Source organism: Schistocerca piceifrons, chromosome 3 (assembly GCF_021461385.2).
Source record: "Schistocerca piceifrons isolate TAMUIC-IGC-003096 chromosome 3, iqSchPice1.1, whole genome shotgun sequence".
Taxonomy (NCBI): Eukaryota; Metazoa; Arthropoda; class Insecta; order Orthoptera; family Acrididae; genus Schistocerca; species Schistocerca piceifrons.
Window position 1 is genome coordinate 673753658 of NC_060140.1, and position 24347 is coordinate 673778004.

The following is a 24347-nucleotide window of genomic DNA, read 5'->3' on the forward strand; positions in this document are numbered from 1 at the left end:
TTCACAGCCAGCTGCCTAACACTACAATGGCGAGTATTACAACAATGCAAAGCAGCCACAGACTGCACACAGCACAGCCAGTGATTTTCATATTGAGCGCTACGTAACGTTGCCAACAAGAAAACATAAACAGCCTACTTACAAAGTAAACACAATTCTGTCCATCCCTTTGCTAGAGGCTCTCGATACTCGAACAAAAATGTGAAGCTGGCCAATTTGTTATTATTGATAAAGCACGTACTGTATCTTAAGGCAAAATAATGGAGCGGAACAGCCATTTGGTCTCAATAGTTTCGGGCAGCGCTTTACGTTCTGGGAAAATTTCGATTCTATTTAGAACATAGACCTTTCTTACTAGAGACCCATACTGAAGTCCTTAGTTGAGAGCGTAAAACTAGCCACATAGCGATATGGCGGTCTGGATTACAGCCTTCCGTTTTACACTTACGTATAGCTGGGGTACCGCTAATCAGTTAGCTTTTGCCCTCAGTAGAATATTTAATGATTGTGAGGAAGACACCGAACTATTGCAGGATCATGGAGAGTGCCCCGCGTGGGGAGCGGCGTGGTCTCCGGCGCCTTGTCACGGTCCGCGCGGCTCCCTCCGTCGGAGGTTCGAGCCCTCCCTCGGGCGTGGGTGGGTGTGTGTGTCGTCTTTAGCGTAAGTTAGTTTAAGTTAGATTACGTAGTGCGTAGGCTTAGGGACCGATGTCCTCAGCAGTTTGGTCCCATAAGATCTTACCACAAATTTCAAAATGGAGAGTGTAGTTAGGGTATTCTCGTGAGATTCCTGAATTATTTCTGGGTCTGGCCCAAACTTAACAGCATTTTTCAGCAGCTTATCCAGGGTAGAGAATTACCAGATTATAGTTTCAGTAAAAGAGTGCTTTGTTGTCACACTAGAGGGGATGAAAAGCTAAGGATAAGTCTTCCAGCAAATTTGGTTCCCGTATATTTTTAAGCTGATATCTAGAGTTAAGGAGCATTTAGGCTGGCCCTCTCTTTGTTCTGGCATCCGTAAGTTGGTGCAAAGGCGTTGGCACTGTGGGTCTACTAAGCCCAATTCTCATACTCGACAAGGGCTGTTCAAATGTTACCGGGATGAGAAGCGAATGTGAAAGTTAATGTGTTGTACGTCAAACTTGTTCCTTAATGTTAGAATTATACTTTACACAATGGAAAACTGTGCATAACATTGCTCATTGTGTATAATTTCGACGTTAAAGAACAAGTTTCATGGACAACATTGAATGCAGGTTGATTGTATCTTTGCTTATAATGTTTGCTTACCTATGTACTAGTGTCCCTTTCAGGCGCTAGTAAGCTTTTCCTGATGATGGCCCAATAAGCCGAAAACTAACTTGATATAAACAAACATCAGTGGAACAATGGAAGTGTAGTTGTTATTCAGATTTAAATATAGAATTGTTGTACCAAGATGTAACGGAAGAATCCGTAAATGAAATCATCCAATTTTTCTGAAATTGTAATTATTTATTTTTCTGTACATGTACATCACATCTACCGATTTCTGTCTCTTTCGGATAATTCCTTCGGGTGCGTCGTTTTGTTAGCGTATGCCTCAGTGATTTCCGCGATTGATTTAAAGGCTTATGGTTACTCACATGCTGATTAGAGGAGATACATTAAAATGAAATCAGTTGTCTGCTTGGTCACTTACTCTTTTTTCGACTCATTCACTTAGTGTCAGTTTGCTCCCTGTCCGCTTGCATCAATAAGTTGTATCTTGCGACTTTTTACAGTCTAATCTTTTCTCCGTTTTAGTAATAATATTGACTTGTATCTACCAATTGAGCAATTGTGCCCATTATCAGAGATGAAGACGGAACTACGTTATGAACCTATTATTGAATTATTAAAATCAATATTATGCAAGAATTTAAATTAACGTCTTTCCTGCTATTATTATTGATTTCAGGTGTTCGAGGCACTTGGCCAAGTTGGTTCATCTTATGTAAACAGAAAAAAATTTAACATCTTTGCTATTACTCATGAAGTATCCTACATTGAAAGTACAATACAGGTTCGTGGAATCTGTTTTAAATTAATTTTTAGTGGCCTGGTTCCTTCCGCTCACTAAAAACCTCACCAGTTGTTTAAAAATAATTAAGACTTCTCACATTATACGAAACTATGGTGTGGGACGGACGGATGTAAATAACATAGTGTACAAGGGTATGTAAAACCAGCAATTCAAACAATTCCCGAATGGCGGTTTCTGTGTGTGTTTCAGCGTCTCTTCTATTAAGAGCGGTAATTGTATCATGGATCGTAACAGTACGGAGAGACTTGGTGTACTCCATTGTGCAGTACCAATTCTGATGTAGGTTGATCCTGTTTTTAAATCAGATAATATTACTATATTAGTGAATCAAACCGTTATAGTACAATCTCTGGTTGTAACACTACACATTAGATAACTTCTTCTTATTTTGTCTAGGCATTATGTTGGCTATTTGGTGTTAGTTATCAGGATCAAACGCTTAGGATTTCTCGGGAGATTCTCTGTTGGCAGTTACAGTAGGTTGTACCTTAGATGTTATAGTGCACCTGCAGTTTAAGAGGAAATAAAGGTAATGAAGTAAGCTCTGCATCCATTTCGTAGAGCGTGCTCGGGCTGCCAAAACTGAAGTCTCATCCAATAAACGCACCAGGAAATTCCACAGAACGATGCGGAGAGACTTGGAATTTAATACCAGTAAATGGTACTTTCTCTGGTGTTTAGGATTTGAGAATACCACTTTTATTACTGGCCATGTTCTTCTACATCTGGAATTCGAAATCACTGTGTTCCGTTGGAACGCTAAAATGTGACTGAGATTTAACAAAGTGGCTTGGAAGTACGTAAAACAAGAGTGCAATGAGAAAAATTGCTAAAATATTGGATGGAATTAATTAGACTAAAATTTACCAGTTATGTTCTAGATAGTCTGTATAGCACCTGTAAAAAAGGTAGCGATTGTCACTTCCAGATGGTCATTGGCAATTTCAATGTGAAAGTTGGCACCAAGAAACAAGGAGACACAGTGGTGGGCAACTATGGGATTGACGACGGAAACGATAGAGGTGAGAGATTAGTCCAGTTCGCTGAGTACACCAATATGTCCATCATGAATACGTTCTTTACGAGGCACCCTGACCGAAAATGGATTTGGAGGTGCCCAAATTTCAGTGTCAAAAATGCGATAGACTTTATTCTGTCAAATATTCCGTAGATTGTAAAAGACGTATCAGTGCTAAAACAGTTCACCACTGGCAGTGATCACCGTCTTGTGAGAGAAAGGGTCGAACTCAATGCAAGAAATGAAAGGAATAAATTTATTAAAGGGAAGAGAAGGGTAATCAACCTCAAAAACCTGGAAGAACATTCCTCGAAACTCCAAGAAGTCCTCCAAAGCAAGTTCCACATAACTAAAGATGGTGATTTGGTGGAAATGATTGTTTCAAGTGCACAAGAAGTTGGCCAAAAAAAAATAAACAACCTAAGAAAAAAATGGTTCAAATCGCTCTGAGCACTATGGGACTTAACATCTAACGTCATCAGTCCCCTAGAACATAGAGCTACTTAAACCTAACTAACCTAAGGACATCACACACATCCATGCCCGAGGCAGGATTCGAACCTGCGACCGTAGCAGTCGCGCGGTTCCAGACTGAAGCACCTTGAACCGTTCGGCCACGACGGCCGGCCAACCAAAGAAATTCAGTGCCAAAACTGAAACCCTTTTACAACAGAGGAGAGAAATGAAAATCCAAACCGATCGTGACATGGTAACGTATTCCGAACTATGTAAGGCAGTGCGAAGAGAAATGAAAACTGACATACAGAAATTCACTGAAGACACCTTACGAGCTAGCTTGGAGAACAAGACAAGTTTAAAGTCAGCCAAACGCAAATTCACAATCGGTAAAAAGCAGATTATCGCACTCGATGGAAATGATAGTCGAATCACTGAAAAGGAGGAGGTTTTGAAGTTCATCAGAGATTTTTATAGCAGTTTGTATAGCAATCCAAGGGAAAATTTGAGTGTATCTAAATTAAATGATGTACCTAGTGTTCCAAGTATACTCCCATCGGAAGTGTGCACTAGATAGCAAGAAGAAAGGAACAATGCCGGGTGATGATGAGCTCAGTGTTGACATCCTCAAACTGGCAGGAGAGGTAACAATAAATCACTTGGCAAAAGTATTTACTTCCTACCTGCACTATGTTTTAATCCTACTATCGTGGAACAAGGCTAAGATTATTTTGATACACAAGAAAGGAAGTATTCACAATATTAAAAACTATCGTCCTATCAGCTTGCTCTCAATTTTGTACAAAATTTCCACAGAGAACTTGTTAAACCAAATTAGTTCCACCCTAGACTCAGCCCAACCTATAGAACAAGCAGGATTCCGAAGCAATTTTAGCACTATTGACCACATTCTGACCGTTAGTGAAGTGATAAGCAGAGCGAATGAATACCAACTGCCTCTCTGCATTACCTATGTTGACTTTGAAAAGGCACTTGACTCCGTTACTCATGTAGCTGTCCTCCAAGTTTTGAGGGAGCAAGGAGTTGGAGCAGCATACATTGAAGTGCTCAGGAAAATCTACGAGAATTCTTCAGCTTATGTTAACATCGACGAATCAACTCAAGAATTCCGCATCATGAGGGGTGTCAACCAAGGCGATCCCATCTGCCCAAAACTATTCTCTGCTGTATTGGAAATGGCTATGTCAGAGCTGAGCTGGGAGGGTAAGGGCATTAGAGTTAATGGAAGAAGGCTTACCAACTTGAGGTTTGCTGATGATATTGCCTTACTGGCCAAAGACTTCACAGAGCTCCAGAACTTAGTTACAGATCTTGCATCGGAATGTCAGCTGGTTAGCTTGAACATGAACCTTTCCAAAACAAAAGTAACGTCCAACAAGTGGGTCCAAGCTGGAGAGTCCGTAGCTCGTGGTCGTGCGGTAGCGTTCTTGCTTACCGCGCCCGGGTTCCCGGGTTCGATTCCCGGCAGGGTCAGGGATTTTCTCTGCCTCGTGATGACTGGGTGTTGTGTGATGACCTTCGGTTAGTTAGGTTTAAGTAGTTCTAAGTTCTGGGGGACTGATGACCATAGATGTTAAGTCCCACAGTGCTCAGAGCCATTTGAACCATTTGAACCAGTTGGGGATGTGAAATTCAAGGGCAGTCTACTAGAAGAGGTCAGTGAATATGCCTACCTTGGCCAGATTATAAATATGAAGGGAGACATAAGGCCAGAAATCTATCGACTCATCAAGCTTGGCTGGCAAGCATTTGGGAAGAATTCAACAGCATTCTGATCAAAAATGCCAGTAAATCTGAAGAAAGCAGTATTTGATCAATGCATTCTTCCTGTGATGACGTATGGCTGCGAGACATGGGCACTGAGCTCATTTACAAAAGGGAAACTTAGGACAGCACAGAGAGCCATGGAGAGATCAATGCTGGGCTATACAAGAAAGGATAGGAAAAGGGCAGATGACATCCGGTCTGTGACGAAGGTTAATGACATCTCAGAGACAGTAGGTTCCTTGAAATGGCAGTGGGCTGGCCACGTCCCAAGAAAAAAAGACAACAGATGGACGAAGCTAGTACTGGAGTGGAGTCCGAGAGAGCACCGGAGGCCTAGAGGAAGACCACCAGACAGATGGGACAAATACATCAAGAAGATCGCTGGCGACACCTGCCCAAGACCGTCCCACTTGGAGAAGACTGCTGAAAGCCTACCTGAATCCACGACTCGAAGAGGCCACATCATTTAATGATTGAATTGGCTGATGATGATGATGTTCTAGATGTTACACGTAATTAGCTCTCCAATATGGGTGCGCTAATGAAATTTCACTGGAAATGTAGCACTTTATAAGTACATAACCATCTGGATTGTACAATTACTATTTTAGTTTCCGTGACGAAATACACACTTAGAAATTTTGACATTACCAGGAATAAAATTCGGAGGAAGGAAGGTTACCTTCACACTAATACAAGGTGGCAGTGATGTTATTTACAAAATTTTACCTCTCTGTGAACTCAAATTACAAGAAGAATATCATGTTAAAGGCACATAATGTATACACGTAGCAAATGTCGTCCGTAATTGAAAAAGCGTCATGATGATCTCTCCATTGGCCAGTGATTCTGGATTGGTCCCCCAATCGGATCTCCTGAGGGCTCTGTCAAGAGGGAGGTGACAGTGAGAAATAGGTTGAATAATCATGGAAATGGTAACACATTAACGGCTCGGAGAGTGGAAAGACATAACTCTGAATATGGCCTGAAATCTTTCAAAGGCTGAGAGACGTTCGGACCCTTCTGGTCTCTACAACAGTCTTTTGGACTTCTGTAGGAGACGTGCATTAGAGTAGGCGGCAGGGAAGAGCAAAATATTGAAGAAAATTACCTTACGCTTTCCACACGCGCCAAATAACTGCTTGTTAATTTGGGATTTAACTATTGAGCCACTACTGCAAAAAACACTGGTGACAGTGTAGATGGTGGCGTACTCTCATGGTGTTTTGGTGGTAAAGTTCGACGGCTAAACCCGAGAGGAAAGAAAATTGGATGCTGTCTGAGATACAGGCAGGGTGCGCTAGCAATAAACTGACTGTCGCTGCCGGTAATACAACATACGCACTGCTAAATGGAAATGTGCTATTGCTAGAAATCCCACAACAAGAAAGGAGGGCGTCGCAGTTGGGCGTCGCAGTTCTCTGTAAAAACACAACCTGATATATCGGAGGCCTGTTGGGTGAAAGAAGAAATTTTATGATGCATATAACAATTATCACTCAGAGAGCGCACCACACTATGCACAAATTAATTGAGACATATGGGAGCAGCTTAGTACAAAATTCCATAGCACACTGTGAGAACCTACCGCAGTGCAACTTTCTCAGCAATACTGGTCTTCGATGTAAGTGCGTTAGCGCAGCAGCTCCTTTACCGATGGTACACAACCATCCTAAGACGGTTACGGAGGGATTTACTTTTTCGGCTGACTGGTACCTTCAGTTCATCCACCGCTAAAGCACTGTTGTTTTTATCGGGAACTGAACTTGTGGACCTAACTGTCCGATACCAGGCAGCAAGATAGTGGTCTAAAGTGACAAACCAGGAGCAGGATTTTGGTATCATCGGAAGTGGTTAACAAGCTAGAACTGCGGAACTGGAAAATGCAGGACTGGCAGCGTGAGTGGGACTCATTGGATACGGAGCGTAGAATTTATAGTATATATATGGGGTAGACTGAAATTGGAGCACATGAACGTTAGCAGGGGAATGATACATTTTTTTAATAGGGCACGGCCCGTATTCCATTCACTTAAAAAGAATCCCAAGGTGCTCCACAAACCCTTGTGGCTGTGTTCGTGAGGAAACCTCAGATCACGCTGTGCTGCAGTGTCCAAACTACGATGTGGACAGAACAGAAACTGCATTAAAACTAATATTGAAGAAATGGTGATAAATACAAACCTGTGACATGTAGCTGACAGATCAGATAAGTTACCTCCAATTCAAGTGATTGAATAACACTAAAACCCTGGAAGTTTAGGAGTAGATTAAAGTCAATAAAGAATGGGATGTAACGTCAGAGGAGTTATCACAGGAGGAAGAGGACAGCATTATACACTCATATAGTGATAGAACGAGATCTGCCAGTAGCACCGAGCCATCTTCGCAGCCTCCTGCAGCTCAGAGACCACGTGTGCCGACGGACGCGAACCACAGACGCTTCCCCTGCGTGTCACTCAATGGAAGATCACGTTTCACATCCGCTGATGTCCTTCAGATGGCCGAAGCAAGCTTAGTGCTTGAACAACAACGAGTTACTTAGACATTCCAGAACACCAGGACAGATCATAAAATGTGAAAATTTCCATTATTTACTGTTTTATGTAGTAGTTGTAGAAAACAGATGTACCTGAAAGACGTTTTGGTGGCTTGGAGAACTGTTCAATAACAGGATTGTTCTCGTCAGAACCGATAACAAACAAACGCCACCAACAACAGTATACTTGCTAACGTCACAGGCAAAAGATAAAGAGACACAGGAAGTATATGAGGATGTTGAACGCCTTGTAAAGGGAGATGAAAGATTTACAGAAAAATACATGTTCGCTACAAAGTATGAGAGAAGAGAAAGATTCCTTGAGTTCAACAATAAATTTAAGGACGTAATAGCAGATACGCTCTTCGAGAATCACAAAAGGAGAAAGTATACTTGGGAAAGTAATAGACGAAGGAATGCTGCTACTTTGGAAACAAACAACAAATTTCCAAAGAAACATGAGTTAAACAAGAGGCAGACTGTCACAGACAAAGAGGGCAAACCTTCCTAAAAGGAAAGTTCTAGTGTCGAATACAGATCTTAATTTGATGAGGACATTTTTTGGAAATTAGGTCTGGATCAGCGCACTTTATGGAAGTGAATCATAGAGTTATTGAAAAATCGGATAATGAGGGAATCAAAACGTTTGAGATGTGTGAATGAAGAATGCAATGTACGAAACGATTTTTAGCCACTGAGAAATTAGTTATCTTGGTTCCCTCGTGAAGGTTTATTCGTTTGCTTCGCAGCAGCATACATTTCGTACTATCTGATTTCCTTAAAATTTATTTGTGATTATGACCTGTTTTTGTAAACATTGCACCTACAATTTTAAGCAACATCAAATGTGTGGAGGTAGTGTCTAAAATAGGGACCAGGCTCACTGGACATACTAGGGTTGTCCTAAAGTTTGAGTCATCAATCTGAAAAGGTGAAATGTGGTATTAGCCATTCTCTGCATATTCAGTCTTCAATGGGACGCGTTTTTCCCAGAGATGAATGACTTCATGAACACCTTGCAGTAGAAATCTGTATTTCGGCTGTTCACGAAACGTTTAATCTCGAAATTCACCCCCTTGTCGTTGTGTGTATTATGTCATGAGAATACAGCGAGTGAGATAATTTTGATACCCCAAAGCAGTGCTATGCAAAATGAGCTGGGGAGCTAACGTGAATTAAAAATTGAGGACGGAGGAGCCGATAGAGGTTCAGGGTACTCTTTGTCCTTGGTGTGGGAAACTGCCCCTATAGATGGAAGAATCAGCAATGCTCAACGGCATGAGAATGCAGAAGGCAATGGAAACCACTGCAATAAAGACACTTAACTTGTATCCACAGGAAGTATGGTCTGTAATTTAAAAAAAATGTCACGATGATCTCCCCATTGCCATAGATTCCAGAACAGTACCAAATTCGGATCTACGGGAGGGGTGACCATGAGAAAAAAACTGGCTAACCAGCGAATGGATAACATTCTATGAGTCGGAGCGTGGAATATTAGAAGCTTCAACGTGGTAGACAAGCTGTGAAATCTGAAAACTGAAATGCAAAGGCTCATCTAGATATAGTAGGGGTCAGTGAAGTGAAATGGGAAGACGACAAAGATTTCTGGTCAGATGAGTGTAGGATAATATCAACGGTAGCAGAAAATGGTAAAAGGGAATAGGATTCTTTTGAATAGAAAGGTAGGACAGAGAGTGTGTTACTGTGAACAGTTCAGTCACAAGGCTGTTCTAATCAGAATCGACAGCAAACCAACACCGGCAACGATAGTTCAGGTTTACATGCCGACGTCGCAAACTGAAGAGGAAGAGATAAAGTATATGAGGCTATTGAAACGGTAATACGGTAAGTAAAGGGAGATGAAAACCTAATAGTCATGTGGGACGGGAATACAGTTGTAGGAGAAGGAGTAGAAGAAAGGGTTAGGAAGAGTATGAGCGTGGCAAAAAGGAATGAGAGAGGAGAAAGTATAACTGAGTTATGTAATAAATTTCAGCTTTGTTGAAGAATAATAAGAAGAGGAGGTATAATCGGAAAAGGCCGGGTCATACGGGAAGATTTCAGGTAGATTACATCATGATCAGAGCGAGATTCCGAAATCAGATACTGGATTGTACCCAGGGGCAGATATAGACTCATATCACAATGTAGTAGTGATGAAGAGTAGACTGAAGTTCAACCGATTAGTCAAGAAGAATCAATACGCAAAGAAGTGGGATACGGAAGTACTAAGGAATGACGAGATACGCTTGAAGTTCTTTAAGGCTATGGATGCAGCAATAAGGAATAGCTCAGCAGGCAGTACAGTTGAAGAGGACAATCACGGAAGTTGGAAAGAAAAACATTGGTACGAAGAAGGCAACTGCGAAGAAACCATGGGTAATAGAAGAAATACTTCAGTTGATCGATCAAAGAAGGAAGTACAAAAAATATTCAGGGAAAATCAGGAATGCAGAAATACGACGTGCAGGGAAGCTGAGACGGAATGACTGCATGGAAAATGCGAAGAAATCGAAAAACGAGTGATTATCGGAAGGACGGACTCAGCATATAGAATAGTCAAAACAACATTCGGTATATTTAAAAGCAAGGGTGGTAACGCTAAGAGTGTAGTGGGAAGTACACTGTTAAACGCAGCGGAAAGAGTGGACAAATGGAAAGAGTATACTGACGGCTTCTACGTGGGGCAAGACTTGTCAGATGACGTGACAGAAGAAGAAACTGCAGTCCATAGGGAAGTCTTATGGGAACTAATATTAGAGACAGAATTTAACGAAGCTGTGGAAGACTTGATATCAAATAAACCAGATGCGATAAGATAATTATATCAGTATTTCAAATTTCATTTGGTGAAGTGGTAACCAAACGACTACTCAAGTATGTGGGCCGGATCTATGAGAATGGCGATGTATCAACAGACTTTCGGAATAAAATAATCATTAGAATTCCGAAGAGAGCAAGGGGAGACAGGTGCGAAGGCTATTGCGTTATCAGCTTAACATCTCATCCATTCAAAATGCTGACAATAATAACATTGCGGAGAATGGGAAAGAAAATTGTGGATGTGTTAGCCACCTTGTCCGTTGGCGAATGGATCTTTGCCCTGGTGTATGCACGTGTTTCCACTGCTCCTTTTGCTCCTTTGTCAGTGGATGATAGAGATACACCCAACACTCGTCCATGGTGGTGGTGCATAAAGAAGTCATCTGGATTTGCCGAAACATTTGCGCAGCAGCTTCCGTTTCGCGGGTCTTGTAAATGGGAGTGAGCAGTCGCGGAACCAACCTTCGGCGACAGTTACCCTGTTCAAAAGGTGCAAGATGTTGAATATTAGTCCATGACTGAGTTTTACTTTTTCCAGTACCACCTAGTACGTGATGCGCCACTCTTCCAGCATCAGCGTCTCCTCTTGCGAGTCTCAATCTGCACAGAGAGACGGTCTGGTACTACGATTTTCGTCATTCCGACTAGCTTGACTTCACTTGATACGTCATGTTGCCGTACACTTCTACCAACTCAACACATCTCGTTCCAGAGTTGTTCTCCGTCAGATGCAGAAAATGAATTGCTAAACGGTACTCCATTTTATTTTGCCTCTACTATTGACGTGGTATGGTAACGTGACTCGTGAGTTCCAGTCTTCACTAGGACTGCAGAGATGTACCTGCAAACATACAAACAATAAATTACGTAACTCTATTTCTTCGAGTTGACAACGAGCCGTAGCGGTAGTTGTGCACTTGTTACCGACTTAAGGGTCGAATGGCCGGAGGACGTCTGTACAGACATGGCGTTTTGAAGCGCGTCAAGGCGAGAGCGTTCGCTCGCCTCGGGCATAGCGGACGGAAGTTTCTGCTGCATGTCCTGGGAGGAGCCTTGGCTGTTGTGATACGGTAGTACGACTGTGGCTTCTCACCTAGATCATTAACATCCTGTGTATCCGGCTTGATTTATCGGCTTGTTGCTGGAACTTCCTTTGTTTAATAGTCTGCTCTGACAAATGTCCTTGGAATATTGTTATTCGTTTGGAAAAACAAAAGCACCTCTTAAACTGCATGTGTTCATCGGTTACGAGTCTGTGCTTATATTTCTTTCACGTGTTACAATTAAATTGTGCTTGTAAATCCTAGACCTTGTTCTGATGGCTGACGAGCGAAATGTATGTCATGGCTTAGCAGGCTCTCGCTACCGCTACGTCTCATTATTCCGTTACCTGATGGGTGTGATGCCTAAAGTTTGTTATTACTGTAAGTTTTGAGACCTCTTGGAACCTTACTGACATGTAAAATCCTTACCGATATGTAAAAGTGAATTGCTTAAGTGTCTCAGAAAGAGGTTCATTTAAAAGAACGCTGTATGAAGTTTTAACTGGCTTTTAACTTTATTAGTGTCTTGCATTTTTAGTTTGGTGAAAAGTAAATTTTGACACTGTAAGAACTCCTTGGCTTGTAGCCACAGTAGTTTTCTGAAGTTTAAAGATAATTGAGGCTTTCAAGTTTTAAATGAGGACCTGCGATAGAGTTTTCTTCTGCAATGTTTGCTTGTTGAATTCCATTGCGGACGTGATCAATTAAAAGCATGATTAATACCTTGTTCATCCTCTGTGAAATTTTATATGTAATAAATGTGTTTCAAGTTAGAATATATTATTAGCTAATCCAACCACCACCACCGCACAACCCAGTTTCTGGCTATCACGATATTACAGATAAATAATACGTTCTGATTACCGCCCGCATGCTTAGAACAGGGAATAAACCATAGTGTATGACAGAGATTGAAATGTATCCAACAAATAATCGAAGATATATGAACGTAACTGCCGATTCGAAGAACATGGTTTCCAGTTTCTATTTCTGAACGTGAAAAACATACCTTTGGATTTTCTGTTTCAATTTATTTGTATAAGGGAACTGTTGGGATTGTTTAAAGACTTACTAATGTCTACTATCACAGTGATCCACAATGCAGACTACGAAAGAAAACCACGCAAAGCAGAATAATTGCATGTCAATAAGAGTCTCTGAGAGCGCCCATACAATATTCTGCACTACGTTATAGTATGAAAATACAGTGTTATATTAACTACTTCCAAACTTTAATGACTAATCCACTCTAACTCATTGTGTTGGACAACGGGTTTAATTTGTTGAATGAAACAATTTATTAAAATGAAGTCAGCTCGTACGATGAGAAATTAAAGTAGAATATATACTGCTTATATTCTAATTCGAGACAATATAGTGCAGAAGTGACCCATTCCAATGAACGCTTCATTCTTCTTAATTTGGTTTTCGACGGAATTCTTGAAATATTACTCTGTTTTTGGAGGTACGTATTATATGTAAATAAACTGCGACTTTAAATCAAGAGCAAGAGCGATGCGGACATTTTTTTCTTGTTTCTTTTATGCGTGAGGCAGCGAAATATTCTCTTTTCATTGTTAACTGAATTGATACTGGCTGCAGTTAAAATGCAGATGCGCTCGTAAGAGGAATTTATGGTTTATAAAGGCTTGCAATATGAAAGATAATTCCGCCGAATCGTAGTGTCCAAATCGGATTGTAAACGTGATTTATGGCGCAGAGGTTGATTAGGTTTTCAGCTCTGAATGTTTTCTGATGGCAATAATATCTAAATGAATTTTTAAAGTATGTAATTATCTATTTATTTTTCATGCAGTGCAAATAATTTGATTGTAAATCAGACAGTGTGTTCCCAATATGCGGAAGCGGCGAAATAGGAAATCTCTTATAATGTACATGACAGCTGATAAGCGCTTATCTAACAAGAATAAAGTATGCGAAAATCGGGAGAAATGAGACTTAGAAAAGTTATATACATCGGTTCTTTATCTTTGCTGCACATTAAACATAATTAAGTTCAATTAGTCGTCTTACCAATAAAAATAGAAAACTATTTCGTCTTTGGAAACAACCAAATTTAACACAAGTACTGTACTTCTGTCTTGGCTTCATTTGAATGTTGTAATATCAGATCCTTCGGAAAATGTTTCATTTGGTTGACAATTAGCATATTTTGACATTAAGCATATTTATAAATTTACTACTTTATCCTGTAACACGTACAGTTTGCTGGATAGAAAAATCCATCTACACTTTTTTGGCATGTGCCGTGTAAAAGTATATAAATGCAGCACAAATCTAAATCTCCTTCACACTATATGTCATTCATAAAAAGTAATATATGGAAACAGTACTGAATAATGGTAGAATGAATGACGGTACTTCTTAGTTTCCAGAAGGATCGGAAAAGCGAGCAAAGTAACTATGATGAGAGGAAAGTGGAGGAAACTCGACACGATAAAACTAAAGGATGAGACTTCAGTTCCAATTATACAAAATATGTTCTGTTGTAAATTATGTTCGGTTATACTGCTGTACTGGATTCAGATCTAACGGGTAGGTGTGGCGCTTTGTTACAACACAATCACGAATGATGGATGTACTGCATAGTCAGAGGAGTGAAATTCATCGTCTAGTAAGGACGAGTGCAGGTAGCATGATTGAATTCAGAAGACGAAGAGAAGTTTTTCCCGAAACGAAGTTTTGCTACTGAAGAAAGGCCAGCCTAGCTTGAACAGTCGTTCTCATATTGAAGAATGAAATGTTCATGGGTGCACCAAGAAAAGGACTGCGTCAGGTGTGGTTACTAGTGCGCGTGCCGTCAGTCTACCAAATGCGCCTTAGTTGTCAACGCCGGCCAAACTTAAAACTGCCGAAGAAAACCGTGGCGGTTGAAACGTCAAATTATCATGAAAGTGTGACTCATTAAATCAGTATTAACTGTATTCATTTACTGAATTTCGAATACTGTTTTAGAAACCTCGTCTGCCAGTGAACGTTCCTTGTATTTGTGTCATCAGTCTTGTTACGGGTTTCATGCAGCCCGGCACGACACCCTCTGGTTTGCCACCCAATTTATCTCAGAGCAGCAATTACATTCAAAGTCCTGAATTATGTGTTATATGTATTCCAGTTTCTGCCCTCAGTTTTTCCCAACTATGGCTCCCTCCACTATCGTAGAAGTAATCGTCCTGTCTCTCGTTCTACGGAGCGATTTCTCACACATTCTTATTCTTGCCGATACTGCCGATACTTACCATATTTCTCAACATATTATCCTTCTATAGGATCGCTTCTCAAACGCTTTTTTTCTTATATTCCTGCTTTCCCACAGTCCATGATTCACTTGCGTACAATTCTATGGTCGAAATCTATAGTCCCAGGAGTCTCTTTCTCTAGGCTTATGTTTGATACTAGCAAAGCTCCGTAAGCGAGGAGTTCCCTCTATGGTGTACTAATCTCCATCCTAGATCCTCATTGCATCAGGCATTAAATCGCTTCCAAGGTAGCAGAATTCCTTCACTTTGTCTACTTCGTGGTCCCCAATTGGGACGTTAATTAAACAATTACTCTCATTTCTGCTACTGTCTATATTTTCGTCTTACTGTGGTTTACTCTCAGTATATATTCTCTGCTCATTAGCAGGTAATGTAATTTTTCCTCACTTTCGGTGACAGCAGCTTGTCATCACAGAATGTAACGGATAGAGCTTCACCATGAGCTGTATTCCTATTCCTGAACCTCCCTTTTATTTACGTCACTGCTTCTTCGATGTTCTGGTGGAACAGCAGTGGAGAAAGACTGTATCCTTGTGTTACACGCTTTTTAATCCCAGCAGTTCTGTCTTGGTTCTCCAACTCTATTATTTTCTCTTAGATCTTATACGAATTATGTATTACCCACTTTTCTATACAGCTTGTACAATGAGCAGTCGGAACATAGCGATCATCGACCTACTATCGATATAAACTCTTCTAGGCGATAGCAACGTCATACGGCGAGAAATGACTGCTACTCAGACATCAGCACGTTGCATGCAGTATCAGTGAGCGTGCTGTCAGCGGTTAGAATGTGAAGGCGAATGATCTGTCTTTCACCGCGGACAGATTGTGATGGCAGAGGCAGCACAAGAGCAATTTGGTACCTTTTTCATCAAGCCGATTGGAGGGCGCGAATTCGTCGTCTTCCAGGAAAAAGCTTCTTGACACCTGTACTGCGGAACGGAGACAAGTTGGTGGCAGCTCCAGTACGCTCTGGGGAACATCCATGGGTCCAGTGGAGCTCATGTAAGGCACATTGACGGCCAAAGAGGCTCGTACACTGGTTGCAGACCACGCACACCCCTTCATGACGATTATGTTTCCCAACAGCTGTGGCTTTTTCAAAAAGGTAACGCGCCATGTCACAAAGCCAGGACCGCGATGGAGTGCTTCGAGGACCACTGTGGTGAATTGTAATTAATGCGTTGGCGCCCCCCCCCCCCCCCCCACTCACCAGATCTGAACCCGATCGAACATATCTGGGAGACGAATGAACGTGGCGTCAGAATTCATCGGCCCCTCCACGGAATTTACTAGAATTAGGTGACTTGTATGTGCAGATGTGTTGATAACTCCCTTCAGCAACATACCAAGGCTCATTGCTTCCATGCCACGACGTGTCGTCTCTCTTATCCGTGCCGAAGGTAGACAAATCGGCTATTAAGTAGTTGGTCATAATGTTCTGCTGGCTGACCAGTGTGTATTTGGTCCTATGAATTTTAGACGGCTTACAGCATTTTACTTTTCAAAAGTTTTTTCTGCATCGACAAAAGCTATGAAAGTTCCTTTATTTTTCTCGGTTTTTGTATAATAGAACACAACGTCAGAATTGCGCCCCTGGTGCCTTATATTTCCTAAAGCCTAGCAGGTCATTATCTAAGAGATCTCCTATTCTAAATGAACAAATATGAATCTTTGTATCACTGGACATCGTTGGGTGATGGAGACACAGAGATCTCATTTATTTGTTAAAATTTATTAATTCTTCATCGCAGTAAAACTTCAAATTACGATTTGTTGGAAACTGGTTTCGGCTGACTGAAATCCTTCTTAAAAATGAACCTTACTGAGGACTCAGTGTCTACCCGTATGTACATTGCTGGCAACACTAAGCATATCTCACAGCATGCACACTAAAGAGCCAGTCCTTATGCTCACTTTTTGCCATAACTCTGAGATACACGTAAGTGACGATTGTGTTGTTGTCGGCTGCGTACGTGGTACAATTTGATCGGAATACAGATGTCAATGAAATTAGCGATCAAGACTTATCAAATTTTAACAAATAGGAATGTGGTAGGCGGGATCGAATCATACGGACGCCTGAGAAAGGCTCTAGTTGATTCTGCTAGTGAATGTGAGATACTCTCAAGGATCTTAACGTGTTGGGTGGCTTCTCTCAGCTACTGTGATTTGACTATTGCTTTACTGAGAACATTTCATTCCTAATTAGGACAAGAAAATGTATTGTGATTTAGTGCGGTGGACAATCCACTAACTATACAGCGGGGAGCTACTTGACTTAGGGCGATGTTGATCTTCATCATCCAATTTGGGGCCACTACTAGAGAACGGTCTGTAATCTCGCCATGCGGTAAGCATCTATGTTGCTCCTCCATGTTTCGCTAATGCCACCTGTTCCTATTGGTTCCATTTTCCCCCAGAATCTTCTTGTGACAAACTGCCATAAATACGAAGAACCTCGTCAAGTGGTTCTATGAATTCGATTTACATGAGCTGATTACCGTTGTTGTAGTCTTATTATAAAATTTATTTTCAGACTTTCTGTGTTATTTTATTTCTTTTGTTCTCTAAGTTTGTCTGTACCAGAAATAAACAATATAGTGTCATCACCGAAACTTAGTTGATTCAGATATGTTCCATTGGCATATATTCCATTGTAAGATGTCAGGCAAATCCAACACCTTCCATGAAAACCCTGACATGATAAGCAAATCCAGTAGTATGTCACATAGCTCCGAATAAATCGTGACATTAAATTAACCAAAGTAATACGAGTAACGAGTGAGCAAATGGAATACCACAGACTAACACAAGAATGCCTAAATGCATGTTATACCGTCCCACCGTGAGACAGACGCAGTTCCGAGGGGAGAAACGAGAACAGAAGCCGAGAGCAGAACCGTGTTAAGCTAGAGGGCCCTACGATAAGGGACGGACACCCACGTCGCCAGCTAACCGGCAGGACGACCCCCCAGCCCATGTTAAAAGCTAGAGCCCTCCAGAAGAACAGTATCGATCTTACGATAACACTAAAAGGGCCACACAAGCTGCAAGTTTTAGCGTGAGACTTTTTCGCGTCTCTGTTAAGTTGCAACCGTTAAAAACATTGCCCCCCCACGAAAAGTAACCACCAGGACCACCCCCCAGCCCATGGTAAAAGATAGAGCCCTCCAGAAGAACAGTATAGATCTTACGATAACAGTAAAAGGGCCACACCAGCTGCAAGTTTTAGCGTGAGACTTTTTCGCGTCTCTGTTACGTTGCAAACTTTAAAAACATTGCCCCACCATGAAAAGTATAACGTTTCTTGTTGAATAGACAGAATTTTTGTAGACGGAGCTTAAGGTTAACATTGCGACCCTGATTGGTCAGATGAAAACACAGCCAGACAGTTTTTTTTTAAACCAACTTTGGTTAATTGAAGTAAGGAGAAGTTACGAAAGAGTTGCTTCCGAGACGGCGAGGTGAGCGGAGCTGTGCTGCCCGCTGCCCCCTGACGAACACCGACAAGGTAATGAACGCATGTGATGCCGCATTTTTGAGCGCGTAAGGCTTCACTCAGAACTGCAGAAGTCTCATCTGTTACATCCCCTTTTTACGTAATACTAGTGTCGATCGTCAATTAAAGCTCATGGTATTCTCATTTGCTACGTAAGTTAAAATCTGAAACGCTATGATTTTTCTGTTATATAATTATTGAGAAGCTACATCAGCCACTGTAATTTACGACAAGTTAGATAAGTAATTAAAGATAATTGAGGGTCACTGTAGACCATTTTGGTAGTTTTGTCTTTTGTGAAACTTAATTTAAACCTAGATTATAGATGTGAAATGGCATAGGTCATCCTTCGATCCATTGTAGAACTTGGAAACCCATTCAGGGAATATTCGTTCACATGTTTGTTGAACGCAGTTGGTTTTTATCATCCTGTATTAAAACATTTCGTTTTATCAATAATACAATTTATAAACAATGTTTTGTGAATAGAATAAAATTTCCAATGGTAAACTTAACTGCTTTTTCGACGTTTTTTTACCAGCTAACTAAAAATAGGAAAGCCTTGAACCCCTTCCACTAAATTTGGTTAGTATTAAGATTCTTTTACAGGGAGTGCAGTGGAGCTGACGCTGAAATCATTAAGTATTTGGTTATATCATCGCTAGTCTCACTGAACTCTTCTGAACTCTACATGTCATGTGTGGTCTGGCGTCTCCTTACCAGCAACAGGTCCCAGGTTCAAACTAGTCAATTCCCTAAAAAAACATGCTCAGAGCGTCGTTCCGCGAAAGTGGTAGGGAGACACGACTTAGAACAAACAGACACCACGCAGAATGTTGGACCTTCTTAGCTTTCCAAGTTTAAGTATAAGGAAACTTACTTTGGGGCTGCTAAAAACAGATTAGTTGTTTCAGTGCCGTGCAAGTATGTGTGCCTTAACACACTGATCCCGAGCTGCCTTATGTTGCAGGTACGCCATCTAAGGGTCTCTCTTTTCTTTCTTTTAAGTCGTCTGTCTTCTGATTCTCCCGATGCGGCCCGCCACAAATAACTCCTACGTGTTAAGGTCTTCGTTTCAGAGTAGTATGTGGAGCGTTTCATAACGTGAGTAATAACTACTCGATTTCATTATTTTTGTGTCCTCCGAGACACATGGTGGTTTAAGGTGAAGAGATTTCACTCGTCGACATGCGTTAGACTACGCGTGTAGTTGCGTCGACTCTATTCTGTTTAGCAGTATCACCCATTGAAGAGGAGCATGTTCGCTCGCCACTTTTGTTCCACAATGATTTGTTATTGGGAAGTTTTGGCTGCCCATTTTTAGCTGTCTGGAAGTTTGGACAGTCACGTCAAAGAATAAGTTTGACATGGTTTTTATAACAATCCGAACTAAGAAAGAAAGCGTAACATAGTAATCTTTACGTCGTGTTGTAAGACTGACACGAAAGCGTACCAAATGTGGTAATTAATTTGTACCTATAACAAGATGAAAGTTTGAGCCGTGGATTTTCTTCTCTGCCTGTGTAGTTACAAAAGCATCCTTCTCCATCTAATTTCCACGCGAATGCGACTGATTGGTCTTCGACATGTGAATTCCTGTGGCCGGCCGCGGTGGTCTAGCGGTTCTAGGCGCGCAGTCCGGAACCGCGCGACTGCTACGGTCGCAGGTTCGAATCCTGCCTCGGGCATGGATGTGTGTGATGTCCTTAGGTTAGTTAGGTTTAAGTAGTTCTAAGTTCTAGGGGACTGATGACCACAGTAGTTAAGTCCAACAGTGCTCAGAGCCATTTGCACCATTTTGAATTCCTGTGTGTAAGAACTGCGCCAATATCATATTGTGAGTGGTTGACACCCATAAACAAAGATTCATCAAATGCGTAACTCGTAAGGGTCACCGAGCTGGTCTGATTGTTTAGCATCCTGATTTTTTCATTTAATGTATTTTCTAGTGTTTGACTGAATTTTCTCGCATTGAGAACTTAGAAAGAGCGATCTGTGCTTTACATTTCTAGCATTATTGAATTTTGGTTCACTATAGCCTTCAGACTCAAACTACGTCCGACCAGGCTTCGGAAGGCCCAACGGTAACGACCGACCGCCGTGTCATCCTCGACCCACAGGAGTTACTGGACGTGAATATGCACGGGCGTGTGGTCAGTACATTGCTTCCCCGGCCGTTGTCATCTGTTGTAAGCGGACAGCTGCTTGTCAATCAAATGGCTTCTTAAATCGCTTTACACGAGCTGAATGCACCCCGCTTGCCAACAGCGCTCCACAGACCCGGTCGGTTATCCATCCAAGTACTAGGCAAGCCCGACAGCGCTTCACTGCGCTAATGTGAACCGTGTTACCACTGCAGCAAGGCCGTTGGCTCAGTGTGGCCTGAGCAACTATGTGGTCTCAGCAGAGGAGAGAGCTGACGATCATTCTACCCTTTATATGCTCAATGTGTGTAGCCAGCAAGGAACGTGGGAGGCGAATCACTTATTGACAGGTGTTTAAGAAAAGGCCAAGACCGCAAGCACTCTCCCGCAGCCGCACCCAGTGTGCTACAACATGTCTCCTTCCTAGGACTGAAATGACAAAATTACGCTTATAAGGTGATCACCTCTCTTTCCCGCTAAGACAGCCTGGTGACCTTGCAAACCAACTGTGCCCCTCACTAGGCATAAACATACCTATAGTCCACGAAAAGCCTTATGTTCTGATTGAACGCTCCCTAAAGATACTGCCCCCCCCCCTTAATATGTCTAACCTCATCATTCTGAATCTGCATGACGTAGCCAATCTCGATGACGTTATGTGAAGAATTGTCAGTGAAACGGCAGGTTATGTAAAGGCTTCATCTTCTGGTCGGCTCGTCGGAATGAATTTGGTACGACAGAGTGTCAAGTTAAAAAAGAAAAAGTCAAGTATGTGATCGTACTGCATTATTGGCCAGGTGACACCCTCAGGGGATGTATGGCCGCCTGATGGAAATATCTTTATTTGACGACACTCCGGCGACTTAGCCGCCGAAGAAAATGGAGTGAGATGATCCAGACAACATAGCCAGTCCGCGAACGAAGAAAATCTCCGATCTGGCCAGGGATCGAACTTGGGAACCCGCGATCTAGAGGCAGCAATGTATCTGTTTCTTCGTCATGTTCCGTCATAAATTCTGTGCGGATGTCGGATGCCCCTCTGACATTGCATCTGTGGTAACTGCAGGCCTTCTGAGGTCGTTATTATAGAGCGTTGCAAGTCCACCGAGCGAACACACTGAGCACCCGTGCAGGCTGGAGCGGGAGCTGCCGACAAGTCGACAAAACTCGGGAGCTCTTTTAAATTTATGGCTCTGGCCAAGTTATCTATAACTTTCACAAAAAATAATATAAAATTCTGCCTTTACTAAACATTTCCCGATGACTTGGAAAGTATTTACATTATCGACCTGTAGTATTGTCCTTTGTTTTGTGAGTATTGAAGATTTCATTTGCAGTCTCACTATCAAACAAGAAGTTAACTGTCGCTTGTAGAAGTGTTAAGCGAAATGTGCCAACGGTTTTTGTGTTCGACAGCTTTGTCCGAGCTCTACTGCAATAGTTAAGTCATTTTCCGTATTAACTAGTTTGTAGTTGTACGAATTGTTGCTATTTACGATTCATCGAGAGATGAGACGCAGTTGCAAAACTCTGGCATTCAGGATACAGTCCAAATCCTCACCCTGATACAGGTACTGGTTATTCCCTAAATCACTTAACGTGGCTGATGGTGTTTTTCCTTTCAAAGGGTACTGCTGATGTTCTTCCCCAGTCGGACCTTGTGAAACTAATGATTTATGAATGCGACACTTTTAAACTTATGTCCTTGTGTAGCCCATCATTATAACTTCTTCTTGTTCTTCTTTACCGGTTCTCAGAAGAAAGGACATTCTACATTTTAAAATAATTTTAACGTCACATTTTCAATTCTGGCCCTTGCCAGTCTGCATTCCATTCCCGTTTTTAAATAAATGTTCAAATGTATATGAAATCTTATGGGACTTAACTGCTAAGGTCATCAGTCCCAAAGCTTACACACTACTTAACCTAAATTATGCTAAGGACAAAGACACACACCCATGCCCGAGGGAGGACTCGAACCTCCGCCGGGACCAGCCACACAGTCCATGACTGCAGCGCCTAAAACCGCTCGGCTAATCCCGCGCGGGATTCCCGTTTTTAACTGGCTTCTATTTATTAGCTCTTCGATATTTCTAACGCTATCCTCAAAACTGTTCTTGAATATCGTCAAGCGGTGAAAAGACATGTATTAAGGAAAGGAAGTACTCAAATTTGAGAAATGGAATACTTATGGGACAGATAAATTTCTGAATCTTTTCTATCCCTGACATCGTCAGCTGGTGAAAAGACATGCGCTGATAAAAGCAAGTATTCAAATTTGAGAAATGAAACTTATGCGAGAGCTAAATTTCTGAAGAGGTTCCAGACCGCTGCGATTCTTTTTACTTGCTGCAGTGAGATAAGGTGTTTTATAAAGTTTTTGACGTAAGTAAGTAGCGAACACCGAAATTCATCAACTTGCCTTGTGTACTAATGGTGTAGTCTGAGTAAGCAGTTGCAGCGAAAGTAGTACAGGTAAACCTTCGAAGTCAACACAGGTCCATGACGAAGAGCGTAGTGGTTGACCGTCCCTTACCAGTGTCGAACATGTGGAGCAGGTGCAGAGAAAATTTAATTTACAGTTAGAAGACCGAACAAACAGTCTACACAGATGTCTTGACCCTGGGAGATTGAACAGGTCATTCGTAATGAAAGACGCGGGGTACTTAATGCAGAAGTTGCGCTGATTTAAGAGAATACATTCCCAACGATGGCTAAGCTCACAACTCATTTTCTGCAAGTGTTAGCCTGGAAGAGACGTGTATCCATGGAACCTATAGTAGCAGTTTTGTTGCGATCCATTTATGTCTTTTCTTACGCTTGAAGGACGTCCTACCCGATCGATATTCTCACAATGACAAAGATCTGTCACCTTCTCGTGCTCGTCCTAGACGACAGATTCCTTTTCAGGAACAAAATTATTGATCCCTAAGTGTGATTACAGATTCATTTCCGTTATTGATTGTCTTTTAGCTTACAAGGTGATGAGGACGTCTGCTGATAAGGAATTCACAGAAAAAGATTAATACTTTTTCCTCTCTTAATTTTTTTTTCGTTCGCCAGTCAACGGTATTTACCGTTACGCAGTTTACGTGGTTTTGATTTCGAAGCAAAATGGATCCATCTTCAGGTACATTGATGCTGCAATCGATGGACATCCGCGACAAACAGAAACTAATACAGGGCATGAAGAAACTTCCGTGAAATAAGAACAAACTCAATGAGTCCGTCTCTGATACCCTCGATATCTGCAGAAGGTTAAGTCCTAACCTTCCTTCCTTCATACGGAATGAGAGCTCAGATGAAGACATCTCAGCAGTGAGAAACAAGACTCTCTCATACGAATCAGTCAACAATGTGCTATCGAGCACGAATAGACCAATTCAGTTGAGTTGTGCTACGGAATATGATCGGTGTATTCGGAGTTGAAGACAGAAGGAAGAAAGACTCGCGTAAGAGAAAATTTTGTTACTGTATTTAAAATCTTAATCAGAATTCTCATGCAATACGTAGCGCACAACAGTTTCGTCATGTTTCGGATGTACATCGGCTCCAGCATCATCGTGCCCGAAGATAGATACAAATTGCTTTGAAACCAATGCTACGTAAGCCGGAAAACAATGAAAATATGTACGAGTAGATAAATAAAAATGGGTGTAGAAATACTGACATGTTGATTGTGGTC